This window comes from Haemaphysalis longicornis, unplaced genomic scaffold (assembly GCF_048455015.1).
Source record: "Haemaphysalis longicornis isolate Haplotype H1 unplaced genomic scaffold, Haemaphysalis longicornis Haplotype H1 scaffold_3, whole genome shotgun sequence".
Taxonomy (NCBI): Eukaryota; Metazoa; Arthropoda; class Arachnida; order Ixodida; family Ixodidae; genus Haemaphysalis; species Haemaphysalis longicornis.
In genome coordinates, this window is record NW_027526335.1 from 215,028,753 (window position 1) to 215,042,538 (window position 13,786).

Genomic DNA, 13,786 nt, shown 5'->3' on the forward strand with positions numbered 1-13,786 from the left:
TTTCTGACTTGGCGAGGGCATTTGATAGTTTCAAACGTAACTGTTTTATTAAAACTCAGCGATTCGATTGAATTCCTACCTACTGCTCCTTATTTGGAAGCTGTTTAGAAAATCACCCAAACCATGTGAAATATGCACAACGTTTGTGAAAGCCATCCTTGTCGCCTTGTGGCTGGCCACGAGGCTCAAACTTTGGCCCGTTGTTGTTAATAATATTCATAAATGATCTTCTGCCGTATGCCCACCGCTCGAGGACTTTAGTGTTGGCGGACGGCCTGAAACTCTTCGGTAAGTTAAAATACATTCAGGCTGCTTTTTTTTAAGAATGATATCAATTCAGTCAAACATCGGCGTACTAAAAATGGACTGCAATTGAAATACAGCGCGAAACTCGAAACTTCACTTCTGCTCACAAGTACGTATCTTCTTAAGCGTGAACTTCAATTACGTTGTATCACCCCCCGTCTAACACGAAAATGCCCTCACCGACAATGTCAGCCCCCTGTATATTGCGCAAATCGTAGAGCCTACTTGGAGTTTGTTTCTATCACCAACACATTTAAAAACGTTCAGTGCACGTTTATCGTATCGTGCATGATTTATACAATGGTAGTCATCTATTTTAATAGCTATGACTTCATTTAAGCTGGCCGAGGCGTTGTGTCTTCATGCGATAGAAGGCAGCGGTGAGATATTGGCTTCTTAGAAAAAGTTACGCACGGCCATGTTGACTTTGATGGACTCTTCACTATTGACGTCGAAACAATACCACATCATATCTGGAAAAGCTTTCAATAGTTTGTTCATCTCCTATTTGAAAATTGATTTACTCAGTCCGATGGCGTGCTGTACAGCAAACCTACAATTCCATTTTTGTTACAAATGACAATTTTTGCTTACGTGTTGCAATTCTGAAGTTTACTCCGTAATGTTCCTTTGGTTGTAATTCTCTCATTGCCCCCCCTCCTACTTGTCACTGTGAATAAGTGTTCCCCGTTTATTTCATTTTTTGCCGCGCTTTTTATAACATTTTATGCCAGTGGTCTACAACACAAGCCGCATTATACCGCAGGCCACTGGTCTGTTTATTGGTACCAAATAAACCGTATATCATGACCATCAAGAGCGTTTCAGTTTATCTGAATTTGCATGTATTACGAAGAATAATTTGCAAGAGTCAAGGTGAGCTCCTTTAAAGGTTACGAAGGTGGCTTACTAGTAGCCGCCAGTATTTTTAACGAGGAGTGAATGCTTCCGCTACGAGGCTGCGGTGACTATTTGAATAGAGAAATGCGCTCTCAAAGAGCGCATTTTACTTCATTTTTATTGAGCTCCTAAGTGTAATCCTCGCCGTTGCTGATGTAAAAGACGGTGTTAAAAAGAGTTTATGCCTAATGGACTGTTAAATAGACTTTTGAGGTGGAAAAAGCGATCATTCCAGGTCTTTAGTGATTGCTGCACTCACGGTGTGCAGATTCAAATCACACTTGTATCCTGGCTACGAGAAAAACAGGCCTGCTTCCCACTGCCCAACTGCTTGAACAGGCAACGGCAGGTGCTGCTCGTATTGCAGTACCGGTCCCTCTTGACGAGGTTCTGGGGCTGTTTCTCGCTCCGGCTAATTTTTTAGATGCGATGCATCTCTTGGTCTCGTGCTTGACCCTCTTGCGTCGTCGCGCCGTCCATCCGCAGCCCTCCTCCGTTCTTCTCCCTCACAGCTACGTGCAACACTCTCACTCCGGCTCATTAGCATACCACAGCTTGCGCGCTTGTTTGGGTGCGCTTCACTGCGTTAACAACTGCTCCGGCGCGCGCAAGTGCGCGCATGCGCGACTCTCCTCCGTTGTCTCCTCTCCTTCAATCGCTGTGAATATAAATCGGGTATCGCGCCGCGGCGGTTTTTCAGTCAAGCACTCGCTCTCACACTGACGTGACCTTGATTTTACGCCCATCTTCCCACGTATGAGAACACTCGCGTGTGATGGAAATGCATCATACGCGTTCCCAACACGTTTCACCCCATTTAGAGAATCAACCCCACGGAAACACCAAATGAACCCCCGATGCGTCGCATCACACCAGGGTTCCCTCGCGGGAAGATGGGCGTAATTTTCTTTTATATGCATGGTCTGTTATGCCGTTTTATGCCGCTTTTTGGCTGATTACCAAAAATGGAATAACTTTTGTGTTCTCCTAAAGAAGCCCTCCTTCCCAGTTCTAAGCAAAACGTGTATTGCGCGCACATACCTCCACTGGTATTGTTGTTTAGGTCGAACAAGACGGTTGCAAGCAAATCGACTGCTCATGACAACGCAGAAGGCGCCTTCATGTTGCTGTCTATTTCTCCTAGCGCTGCTGACTAAACTTTACAGCACAAGAAAGCTGAAATGTATACAGCTGCTCACAAGTTGAATTGATACGGCATCGGAACCGTTTTGCAAAATTTGCGTGATTGGCTATGGCCAGAGGCGGGTTCTCTTGTAGTCTCCCCTTCTTTCAATTTTTCCCAAATGATTTTTGGTACCACGAAGCCGTTTTACTTGAATGCGTCTTTAAGATTACATGGTGGCACTGGACTGGGCAGCTACCGTTCCGAATTTTTTAGCTAGTCTTCTCTGCTGTCACCTTAATCCAAGTTTCATCCTAACCTATACAACAGAACACACACGCATACATACATACATACATACATACATACATACATACATACATACATACATACATACATACATACATACATACATACATACATACATACATAGCCATGGCTCTAGGGAATCAGTGAGAGCAGAATCAGTGGTCACTGAGCGAATGAGTGGGGAGTTTGATGATCTCCTCCTAATTAGCCAAAGGTAGTGTCCCTTTACCACAAGTTTGCCAGCTCCGTCTCCTTAAAGAAGCTTAGTAGAAGGCGTGACACGTCTCTTCGCAGCATCCAATCTCCCCTTGGAAAGACGATGTGGTCCAGAGTGCTGTGTGGGGCTGCCAGCTTTCGAATCGCTGAGAGAATTGCAGTCCGCTCGAATTCTCTGGGCAACACTTTACGTAGTGGTTTACATTCCCTATCTTTGCACATGACGAACACAGAAGGGATCACATGAGGCCCACCTTGAATAGCGATGGTGTGGTCTTTGCTCAGCCCGTTAAGATGCGGTAAAGCAATGTTGCCTCCGACGTTGTAAGCCCCTTTGTGACGCAAGGCTGGTGATAGGGATTTCCCAGAGACTTGAAATGTTTGGCCACTGTTCGCCTGAAGTCGTCCCAGTGATTAGGGGAAACTTTAACTGTCGGTACAAATTCCAGCGGACTCCGTGCCATCTGATCAGCAGTCTCATTGCCCTTGACGCCGACATGGGATAAAATCTATTGAAACCGCACATTGAAACCGTTGCTGCTAAGTTATTGCACAAGCCGTAAGGAACGCTGACAGTCCGTTTTCGTGGGGATCCCACGCTGCATAAGCTGTAGTGCTTCTTTTGAGCCAGTCAGAATTACAACTTCCTGCGGCTTATACGACTTAAGTTTTCTCAAAGCAGCCGCGATGGCAATGCACTCGGATTCGGTGGAGGACACCACATGATCCATGCGTGCTTCCCAGAAAACCTGGGCATCAAGAATGATATACGCCGCTGCACTAACTAACCCCTCTGCACGGATCGACTAAGACATCCGTAAAAATTTGAAGGTGATTGGGATAAGTGTTCTCAAATGTTCAAGAACCACAAATCTGGCTGCTTCCATTGGCGTGTTTCGCTTGACTCTCATGTTAGGAACATGTAGCTGACACGGCAGGCTCTCGTAAGACCATGGCGGCATTGAGATGGGAAGTTCCCCCCCGGCCACTGATGGCACAATATTCTCAGAGTGTTAACAGCAGGGTGCGCATGAGAGTCCGTCCTTGATCGAAGCCGCCGTATTATTGCTCTTCCAGCACTGGTTTCCCCAAGATGCATTACCTGCGTCAGTAACCTGTGTGACGTCATCAGGCGGAGTGTAGTAGACTGGCTCTCCCGTATTACCTTCTCCTTTACTGCTCCCTGAAGAATTCCAATTGCTATCTTCAGCCCTTTCCTATGCACCGATTCGAGGCGCTCATACTGGGATTCTGAAGGGGAGATCAGAGGCCAGGGGTAAAGAATGCGACTCACAATCAGAGCTGAGTGCAGCTTAATCATCAACACCCGGTGCTCCAGCAATCTTCCTCAAATTGTTCCCACGGGGAAGCAGAGCCGAAACAGTGATGTCGACTGCCCGTCGCCAATACAGTCTGCTGTCGAGGGTGACACCAAGGAACCACGAGTGAATGGCTTGACGCAGAGACAGGCTGCCCAATGTTAAATTAAGACGAGTGGACCGTCGCCTGTTCGCAGAGAAAAGTACAAAACAGGACTTCCCGGCCGAGAGCGTCAGTCCGACGGAGGACAAATATTTCTGCATGGTGTGAAAACTCCGTTGAGCCATCACTGCCAGTTGCCTATGTTGATATCCGGACAACCAGATGCAAACATCGTCCGCGGACACGGATACTTGAGCTCGTTCTCGAACTTCTTTTAGTGCTGCAGGTAACCCAGCCATAGCCACATTAAAAAATATAGGGGAAAAAACACTACCCTTAGGAACCCCCCTGGAGACGCTTCTTTCTTCGCTTAGCACACTCCCCAACCGTAGTTGCATGTACCGGTCTGTGAGAAAGCCGTGAACGAAGCCAAGAAGGCTTCCTGACACCACCATTGCATGTAGTTCGTCTACTATTGGTTGTCTGAGGACACAGTCATAGGCCTTCGAAATGTCAAAAAACAGAGTCATAGTGGAAAGTTCATGCACTCGGTTATGTTCGACATAGCTGATAAGGTCCAGAACACTATCCTGGGCGCTTAAGCGTCGTCGGAACCCAGTCATGCAGTATGGTAGTTTTTTATAACGATCTAGCTACCAGGTTAGTCTCGCACACACCAGTTTCTCCATCAACTTCGCCACCCAAGATGTGAGGAAAACAGACTGGTATGAAGACACCACCGTTCGGTCCATTCCCGGTTTAAGAACCGGCACCACCTAGGCGAGTTTCCACGAAGAAGGAATCGCCCCAGTCTCCCCAATGTGGTTGAAGTACCGGAGGAGAACGATTTTGCGTTCCGTAGGCAAATTAAGCAGCATTTGATTGGTGCTTTCGTCAGGCCCTGGTGAACATCGCCTGTGTAACGAACTGAGTGCGCTCTCCCGAAGCGTGAATGGGGCATCCAACGCTGAGGAGGACATAGAGGCTAAGGGGGAAAGGAGTCCCGCAGGCATGGTGTAAGTAGATAAGGCCGTTTGCGGCCTTGGCATGACGGAAGGATGTAACAATCTCCCAACTGGCTGAGGAATTTGCGGATGCTTCTTGGGCCTTTGCGCATATTACAGGAGCTTCATTGAAGGGTGTTCCGGAATTGCGGAGTCACTCACTAGCATTACGAAAAGCAGCGTACTTCTCGTCTGGACCGAGAAACACGAAGCAGCTTTCAATGAACTGCGCGGCCGCCTTCAGACAGACCCAGTCTTTTCGCAACTGGATGAAACCCGCTACACGAAAATCCTGACAGTCGCCAGTAACGCTGGAATTGGTGCTAACATGATACAGCGGCAGCAAAGTACAGAGACGCTATAGCCTACGCCAACCGCACGCTATAGAAACTTGAAAACAACTACTATGCGACTGAAAAAGAATGTCTTGTAATAATATGGGCTACAACTAAATTCTAACCGTAACGTCTGCGGCAGGCCTTTCGAAGCCGTAAACGACCACCATGCCTTGTGCTGGCTTGCCAACCTCAACAACCCCTCCGGAAGACTCGCTCAATGGGGCTTGCGGCTACGGGAATACGACGTGACGGTTGTATACAAGTCAGGAAACAAGCAAACTGATGCTAATTGTTTGTTTGTCCCGAGCGAAGATTCCAACCCATGCACATGGAATGGAAGAGGCTTTCCCGTGCTCTTCGGGGTCGCCCATACAGCAGGCATGGCCCATTACCAGCCGCCAGGCGGGGATCTGAAGATGTTCATCGAACACCTTTGCTGTGAGCACACCGCAGTACCGCGCTTCTTCCTGCGAGCTCTACCTGCCTATCTACTGCGGAACATGGTGCTGTACAAACGAAGCTACGACAGCAGCGATAAATGTCTCCTGGTTGTACCGCCATTACTTCGAAGAGAAATTTTGCAAGTCTACCATGACAAACCTCCCACCGGACACCTGGGGTTTATTCGCACATTTGGATGGATCCATGCAAAGTTCTACTAGCCAAACCTACTTTGCTCAGTACGACAGTGAGAGAGGACTTTCCGGGATTGCCAAAGACGAAAAAAACCTCCCGTCCGGGCGACAGGACTCCACCAACTGGATCCTCCCAATATACCGTTCCAGCAGGTTGGGTAGATTTACTTCAGCCGTTCCAACCATCGGCGTTAGAAGTCATTATGGACACTGATTACCTGGCGCGTTATGCTGAGACCAAAGCCCTCTCAAACGACTCCGCCTCGGAAGTCACAAAATTCTTACTTGAAAGCGTTGTTCTGCAGCATGGTGCACCTACGATTGTTATCACCGACAGGGGCGCTCGCTTTACAGCAACCGTCCGGCACGATATCTTAAGGTTAACTCATACCGCTCATCTCAAATGAGCCGGAACCACCACCCCCACACCAACGGCCTCACAGAACCACTTAGCAGAACATTAGCGGACATGCTGTCCATTTACCTCGACCTGGACCACAAGAACAGAGACGAAATTCTGCCGTATGCTCCTCTTACCCGTTGCCTACAACACTGCCATTTATGAAACTGCTTGCAGCACACCGAATATATATATATATATATATAATATATATATATATATATATATATATATATATATATATATATATATATATATATATATATATATATATATATATATATATATATATATATATATATATATATATATATATATATATATATATATATATATGTATATATGTATGTATAAATATATATTGACAGTCAAAGTCACGGGGAAGCGCAGACCGTTTATTCCGGCTTCGCGAAAGGAACAACCCGCAGAGACTCCGACGAAGATGACTGTCGCACTAGGCACGGGATATCAGGGTGGCAGCCGGTGGCGCGTGAATGAAGGTGATGCTGATGATGGGAGTGTTTCTAGATGCTATGAATGGGGAGAATGACCACTGTAGCGATCGGTATGAAAACATCGCTCACACTAACTTCCCCGGCGGTCGAAGCGGCCAACCTGGCCGCAAGTCAGAGGGATGGCGATCGGCGAAGAAATCGTTTTAGACGCGAAACATGCACAGTCTCAACGCCACGGCACCGACGGTCAGTGACACCACACGTAGGAGTAACTAAGTAGTTCACTGGAGAGGTACGCTGAAGGACTGTATACGGGTCAATGAATCGTGGCATAAACTTTTCACATAGTCCTGGAGCACGTAGAGGTGTGGAAAGCAACACTTCGTCTCCTGGTTCGAAGGTGACGTCCCGGCGATCTGTATCGTATCGAGACTTCCGGTCATCTGGCAGGACTCGGTGTTCAATCGGGCGAGGTTCCGGCAATGCGCGACACGAGAAACAAATTGATCTGTCATGGTAACTGTCGGAGAAACCGGGCAGGAAAAGAAAGATTTATCCAGAACAGATGGTGGATGCCGGCCATACACGAGGAAAAACGGTGAAAATCCAGTGGTACTTTGAACAGCAGTGTTGTAGGCGTATGTTACAAAGGGAAGAATGGCGGCTCAGTTTCTGTGGTCGGGGTTGATATAGACAGAAATCATATGAGGCAGAGTACGACGAAAGCGTTCTGTCAGGCCATTATTCTGAGGATGATAGCTTGAAGTGGTCTTGTGAATGGTACCGGCAGCCCGAAGAACTTCCGCAAGGACTGCTGAGAGGAATGTGCGTCCTCGGTCACTTAAAAGAGTGCGAGGTGGTCCGTGACGTAAAAAGATGGCTTGCAGAAAAAAATCTGCGACTTCGGAAGCGGAGCCGGTACGCAGAGGAGCAGTTTCGGCGAATCGAGTAAAATGATCTACAGCAGTCACAATCCAGCGATGGCCAGTTGAAGTTGAAGGCAAAGGTCCATATAGGTCGATGCCAATGACTTCGAATGGAGCAGGAGGGCAAGGCAGGGGCTGTAGCATCCCTGCAGGGGCTGAGGTTGAGCGTTTACGACGCTGACAGGCAGGAAATGATGCAACATATTTTGCGACGCTGGTGGAAAGGCCTGGCCAAGAGAACCGGCTCCTAATGCGGTCATAAGTTTTGTTGAACGCAAGATGGCCAGCCACGGCGTCATCGTGAAAGACTTCCAGGATTTGGTTCCGAAGACAGCAAGGGATGACTGGAACCCACAAGTCGCCGGTAGGGTGATAATTGTGACGGTAAAGCGCTCCACCATTCAAGAGGCGAAATTTGTTTAGTTGGCGGCGGGAGCGGCCATTAGGTGGTGAAGCAGAACCATCGAGTTGTTCCATCAGGTGTCGTTAGTATGAGTCCGTTCGTTGAAGAGATACAAGGTTTGATGGAATATCTTGTTCTGTTTTGCGCAAAGGCGCCATTGTCAGCGTGGGTGAAGAGATGGCAGGGGACGTGGTATCCTCGGGGGACGGCTGTGGGCAACGGGACAGGGCGTCAGCGTCATTGTGAGTCTTTCCCGGCTTGTAAGTCACCGTAAAATCGTACTCCTGTAAACGGAGAACCCAGCGGCCAAGGCGTCCCGATAAAGTTTTGAGCGAGGATAACCAACAAAGCGCATGGTGGTCTGTCACTACGGAGAAGTGGCGCCCGTACAAATAAGGACGAAATTTTTGCACGGCCCAGACAACCGCGAGGCATTCTTTTTCAGTAATTGTGTAGTTCTGCTCAGCGGGTGTCAAAGTGCGGCTGGCGTACGCGATGACGCGCTCCAATGACGAATCATTGCGCTGCAGAAGGACCGCACCAAGACCATGCCCACCGGCATCAGTGTGGAGAATTGTCGGTGCCGACTCATCGAAATGGCCGAGGACAGGTCCAGATGTCAGAGCTTGTTTGAGGGTTTTGAAAGCTGTTTCTCAGTCTTCGGTCCAGAGGAATGGGGTTCCGGATGTCAATAGTTTGTTCAGGGGCGAGGCTATTGTTGCGAAATTGCGAATGAAGCGACGAAAATAAGAAGCCAATCCAAGAAAACTGCGAAGTTCCTTTTGACGGAGCGGCCGAGAGAAGTTAAGAACCGCGTTGATCTTGTCCGGATCCGGGCGTATTCCATCCTTGCTTACAACGTGTCCCAGGACTTTGATGGAGGTACTGGCAAATCGACACTTTTTGGTGTTGAGCTTAAGACCAGCGTTGCGGAGGCAGGTTAATACTTCGTCAACACGTTTAAGATGCTCATCGAACGTGGACGAGAAGATGTCGATGTCGTCAAGGTAACAAAGACAGATCTTCCATTTTAATCCACGCAGGACGGTGTCAATCATGCGCTCAAAGGTGGCTGGAGCATTGCACAGTCCGAATGGCATGACATTAAACTCGTAAAGGCCATCGGGTGTTGCGAAAGCTGTTTTTTCTTTGTCGGATTCATTCATAGGGATTTGCCAATATCCCGATCGAAGATCAAGGCTCGAGAAGTATTCGGCGCCGTGCAAAGTGTCCCGAGCGTCATCAATACGGGGCATGGGGTAAACGTCTTTTCTAGTAATTTTGTTAAGCGCCCGATAGTCCACACAAAAGCGCACGGAGCCGTCTTTCTTGCGGACCAAAACAACCGGTGATGACCAGGAGCTTTCAGAAGGGCGAATAATGTCCCGCTGAAGCATATCGTCAACATTGTCTTGAATAATTTTGCGTTCTGAGGCCGAAACGCGGTAGGGACGACGGCGAATTATACACGAACCGTCTGTTTCTATACAATGAGTTGCCGCTGATCTCCGTCCAAGAGTGGAAGAGTGGCAGTCGAATAAGGCCTTGTGTTCCGTAAGCAGAGCGAGGAGCGCTTCCCTCTTTTCCAAGCTGAGCTCAGGGCTGATGGTAGAAATATGGCACGAGACCGTAAGCTCTGGATTACAGGCGCACTGCACTGACGCAAGAGGGCAAAGTGCTGGAGAGGTAACGTCGTCCTGGGAAATAGTGGCAACGGTAATGCCTTGTGGAAGGAGAATCGGCTCAGAGGCAACATTCAATGCGGCGACTAGAGCTGATCTCCGCGAAAAGCGAACGAGACATGGGGGTATTATGGCTCCTTTACAAGCGAAGCTGCCAGCTGGTGTGACAAAGACATCTCCGTCGGCGATATTGTCGCAGGCCACAAAAAATACAGTTTCTTCACCGGGAGGCAGAACACAATCTTCGGTAGCTACCAAACGCTGTATTGGCGCATCTGACACACTGGCAATGGCTGTCTCGGTGAGGTGAATAGCCGGTCGTCAGCAGGAAATTACCGCGGACGATGCTGATAAAAAGTCCCAACCCAGAATGATTTCATAAGCACATAGAGTCAGCACCGCACACTGAATGTGATGTAGAAGCCCGTCAATCATAACACGCACTGTACAGTATCCAGAGGGGCGAATCTTATCACCATTTCCTCCTCGTAAAGACGGACCGGTATAGGGAGTTCTAACTTTTCTCAGGCGGGAACTCAACTGTGCACTAATAACCGAAACACTGGCTCCCGTATCCACAAGCGCATCAATACACACCCCTCCCACTTCTACGGATAAAATGTTCGACGGACGGTCCGGAGGAGTTCTGGTTTCTCGGAACAATGCAGTTTCCCCTCCAAACCTGCAGGCGCTAGTTTTCCGAAGCCTGGTCAGTGGGACGGGAAGCAGGTCGAAGAGGCGACAGTGAGCGGCGATACAGCGAGGGTGATCGACGTCGTGCCGCGCGATTATAAGAAATATCGGTCGAGTCTCGAGGAGGCGAAGGACGGCGAGGAGGCGAAACATACCCATTACGACGAGCCCCGTAGACAAAGCGGGTTTCATCCCGTTAATCATGCGCGTAACCTCGTCGCTCGTCCTGTTGGCGTCGCCGGCAAAAGCGAGAAATGTGGCCCCGAATACCACAGTGGTAGCAGACGGGGCGGTCCCGCGGGAAAAGCTGACGGTCGGGACGGACGTGCGAGTAGTATGGCTGAGGATACGGACCGGTTGAAATTGCTGTCAGATATCCGGGAGAGGGTGGTAGCAGGGGAGCTTCCACTCGCATGGGTGGTTTCGAAGCGGCATCGCAGTATGACATGGCGTGGATGGTAGAAGGGGCGGGGTTAACAGATGGTACCGCCGTCATGGACGCAAGCTCCTCCTTGATGAGGTCTCGCAGGTAAAACGCGTTCGGGCGACAGTTTTCACGTGGGGGGCACGGTGAGGTACGGTTTTCTAGCTCCTCACGGATGATACTACGTATCAGGGTACGTAAGTCCATGTCCCCATCCATGCAAGTTGACGAAGGATGAGGTTGCAAGCGAAGAGACTGCAACTGGTCGAGACGTAGGCAGGTTTTTCGCACATCATTAACGCTTGTGGGGTTCTGAAGAGCAAGGGCGCTAAATGCGAAAGGAGCAATTCCCTTCAAGATGTGGCGCACCTTGTCAGCCTCGGGCATGCTTTCGTCCACCCTGCGGCATAGGGCAAGAACGTCCTCGATGTAAGAAATGTATGTTTCTTCGGGATGTTGCACGCGAGAGTTCAGCTTCTTTCTGGCACAATCGGAGCGAAGAGACGGGGTGCCGAAGGCCTGGCGTATCTCATCCGTAAAGGTGGTCCAATCAGCGAAGCGTCCTTTGTTGTTGTAGAACCACGTCTTCGCCACCTCGTTTAGAGAGGAGGGGACAATGCGCAGCTTGCAAACGTCATCCCACCGGTTAAACTGGCTGACGCGGTTGAACTCGTCGAGCCAGTCGTCGACATCTTCCCCGCGAAGACCAGCGAAGAAGAGAGGGTCACGCTGGGGGCTTGTTAGCAACCACGTCGACGCCGTTTGTGCGGCGGACTCCGACCTGGCTTCTCGCTGCATCGGCGGAGCTGGTAGCAGGATGCGTCGACCGGAACGGAGCTCCAGGTGTGTAACTGGGAGCGGCGGAGGACGGGGTCAAAAGGCAACTCCACCACTTGAAAGGCAAAGTCACGGGGAAGCGCAGACCGTTTATTCCGGCTTCGCGAAAGGAACAACCCGCAGAGACCCCGACGAAGATGACGGTCGCACCAGGCACGGGATATCAGGGTGGCAGCCGGTGGCGCGTGAATGAAGATGATGCTGATGATGGGAGTGTTTCTAGATGCTATGAATGGGGAGAATGACCACTGTAGCTATCGGTATGAAAACATCGCTCACAATATATATATACCTAGTTTTGAGGGTGTAGCCATAATGGCAAGCCATCTTCAACAGCTCCTGCGACGGGAACTGAGGAGGGCACCACCAACTTGGCTGAACGAACCGGTCACTTCATCAGCAGGACAACTGCAGCCGGCAGCACGGCGACCACCGACACCCCCGCTTTCGACGAACATCGGGACTACCCAGACAGACGCAGCACGCGAACGACAGCATGAAAAGCCCCAGACCAACCCCAACTCCACGACTGTACTCGACCCAGAGCAGTTTCCGCGTTAAAGGCCCCACCTCCGCTCGTCGGTGCTGTGCAGACTGGCGTGATACTGCGCTACAACCTCCGAAGGGCATACAAGGACGTCGTCCAGGCCGACCAGTCCAACTGACTATCTACAACCCCAGGTGAACGCTCTGTTAACGTAGTTTCCAGGAACTTTTTCAGAATACGGAAGGTTGTTGAAAAAAGAGTTAGATGTGAATGTCATGTTAACACTTTAATCATCTATGAAAAATCTGATGTTGTTCCAAAAGGTCTCCGGCTCCAATTAGAGCCGGCTACATCCGACTTTTCACCTCAACTTAAACAAAAATGGAAAGATACCCTGCATGAGGCGTCTAAAAAGCTATTGCACTATGTGATCCAACATAACCGGTCCTACTTACTTTCGCTCCAAACTCAGGAAGAGAAACTCATCAGAGAGAATCCCCTAACTGAAAATGAACTCCGCCGCTTGGAACTCTTTATACAAAACAAAGAGCGCGAGCTGCAGGAAACAAAACGTAAAAAGCTTCGTCGCGACGGCGTACACTCCACTACTGACAGTCGATCAGAAGCAGCCCTTACATCTTCGTGCGCTGCCAATTCGCTCTTACCCCAAACTATTGACAAAAGTGAAGACCCGATTGTTAACCTTTCAGATGTAGAACTATCGGAAGAAGAACATAAAGTTCTTTCCAAAGGCCTCAACGTTTGCCCTGCTACAGGCTCCGTCAATGAATTTCAGCTCTACAGAGACTTAGATAACTTTGCAAGATCTTTAAGACTCAGCGAATATTTCTTGGACAAGCCGCAAAACACGGATGGCGAGGCAAAAATCCCATCTAGTCGACAATGGACACCTCCGGCGCGAAGAGACAAATGCCTTGATATCTATATTAGGGCAGTCCAACGTGACATCGTGTCATCATATAAGAATCAGACACCCTACCGCAAAAACCTTTCCCGCGGGGAAGAAAAGGCACTGGAGGCTTTAAGCACTCGTACCGACATAATAATAAAGCCAACAGACAAGGGAGGAGTGATAGTGGTCATGAACCGATCAGACTACATAGGCAAAGCCAAGGGAAAACTGAATAATACTTCTTTTTACAAATTATTGCCGAACGACCCAACCCCTCACTTTAAAGATAAGATAAAGGAAAATCTGGACCACC

General features: G+C 49.2%; 1 long non-coding RNA gene across 2 annotated transcripts in view; it reads left to right on the top strand.

Annotated features, from left to right (window-relative positions):
* Nucleotides 1-13,786, top strand: part of LOC144175980 (uncharacterized) — a 224,955-nt gene that overhangs the window by 20,137 nt on the left and 191,032 nt on the right. The window lies entirely within an intron of this gene.